The sequence below is a fragment of the Cyprinodon variegatus genome, unplaced genomic scaffold (genome assembly GCF_000732505.1).
Source record: "Cyprinodon variegatus isolate N-32 unplaced genomic scaffold, C_variegatus-1.0 Scaffold2046, whole genome shotgun sequence".
NCBI lineage: Eukaryota > Metazoa > Chordata > Actinopteri > Cyprinodontiformes > Cyprinodontidae > Cyprinodon > Cyprinodon variegatus.
In genome coordinates, this window is record NW_015152499.1 from 44,424 (window position 1) to 46,363 (window position 1,940).

Consider the following 1,940-nt stretch of genomic DNA (forward strand, 5'->3'; position numbering starts at 1 on the left):
ATAAAGTTTGTTTAATCCATCAGTATCAATTTTGATTTATCTTCATAGAGGAATTTTCCCAATTTAAACAAAAAATCATAATTTCTTCACCACTCCGATCCTAAGACCTCTGCACCAGTGCTTTTCAGCCTCATTTAGGATCCTTTTTAAACCACATGTGCACATTTATGGAAAACCCCAGATTTATTTGCTCATGTTAGACATCAAAAAAAGTTTTAACACCCAATGATTTCTAATCTAAGTGTCCGCCAAAAATGACATGTTAGAATTTCCAAATAGGAGGACACCTCTAAGGGGTTCTGAAAAGTGGCACGTTTGTTTTCCTCCTGAAAATCCCATTACCTGTGTAGTTTTTTGGGAGGTGGGCACATAAAGATTCAGGGTGCTGTATCTGGCCCCCGTATCAACCATAAAAGAACAGTTACTGCCCTCAATCAAAATATCTATCACTGGTATCACCGTAACTACACAACTAATGGGATCCCGGCCTCCCTAGTATTGTGGCATTCGCTTGGGGTGGGGCGGTTTGCGGCATTGGCATCTCTGTCCCTCTCTCAGCTCACTCCTCTGGGACTGTGAACGGTGTGAAGGATAACCTTTTTGACACCACCTTGCTCTATGTCCCGTTCGTCCGCAGACCCAGCAAGTTGTATACCTGTCGTTTTGATCGTATCCTCTGCCCCTCCCTCTGCCACGTCCCCCAGCAAACGCTGCTGCCGGTGCGTATTGGTACATCTGGTAGTTCTCCTCCACGTGCGTGCTGGCAAGAGTCACACATTCAGGGTTAGACATATTTGTCTGGGTATTGTTTTTCTGTGATTGTTTTGCTTTATTTTCTTTGTTCCGTTCCTTTACAAGATTACAGTTTGTTTTATTTAGTAGGTAGCTTTTAGGGCTTCCCAAAATTGGTCCGACACAGGGGCAAGCGGAGCAGAAGATATCAAGTTACTCGTCCCCACATGTACCTCTATGTCGTGCAGCTCATGTGGCTCCAGGTGGGCTGCAAAGCAGGTCCGTAGGTCACCGATTGCTAAAGTTTGTCCGCTAAAAACAGATAAAAACTCCTTAATCCATGTCTGTGCTGCTTTTTTAGGATCTGGATCTGGAAGTTTGGATCTAAGTAAGGCACTGTCAGTATAAGTTAGGGGGTTGTAGCTGACCGTTTGTACCCTACCTTCATCTTTACATGTCTGAACTAATGGCATCTGGACTACCATCTCCCTGTCACCTCTATTATTCTCCTTTATCAGGTTATATTTGCTTCCAGCGGGGTCAGGCGGCTGTGAGTAGGCAAGCTGTTTCTGTGTTAATATTGAGGAGGGATAGACGAGGAACGCTCTCCCTCTCACGAAGCCTGTGGCATGCTCTGGCATGCTGGTTCTGTTACTCACATCTATGACATCCCCGACTAGTTCCGCAACCCTATCAATCCTGTAATTTATGGTTATAAGGCACTGATCTGCTGCTTTGTGCCATGTTCGTAGCTCCCTCCTGTCCCCCAGAGCAAAACTGTTCCTCATGTTTAAACACCCCTTGTCTGTCCGTTAATTTATTTAACTGCGTCTGTTTTTCTGCCAGCTGTTGATCCATCTCCTGCAGTTGTAGTTGCAATTCTAATCTTCCCCTTTCCATTTGTATCATATCTCCCTCATTGCTACCCGTATGTGGCTTCCTCTGCTCAGCCCTCCCTCTTAGACTGTCAGCTGCCCCTAGACTGTGCCCTTCATGTTCTGTGCCTATTCTATCAATTGTTGACATTCGCTGAAATGCTTTATTTGCCGCCTCCTCTATGAAATCTTGCAATTGAAACTCCTTTCGTACCTCTTGTCTCAACTCTTCCTTTGTAGGCCTTGTTTCACAATTTATCTGATCTTCACGCAACTCCATAACAGGCATCTGCACACATAGGTTTGATGGAAACATTGCATCACCAGCCTTAC

At 44.8% G+C, this 1,940-nt stretch overlaps 1 long non-coding RNA gene across 1 annotated transcript in view; it reads left to right on the forward strand.

Annotated features, from left to right (window-relative positions):
* The window catches only part of LOC107105071, a 10,608-nt gene that overhangs the window by 7,693 nt on the left and 975 nt on the right, over positions 1-1,940 (forward strand). The window lies entirely within an intron of this gene.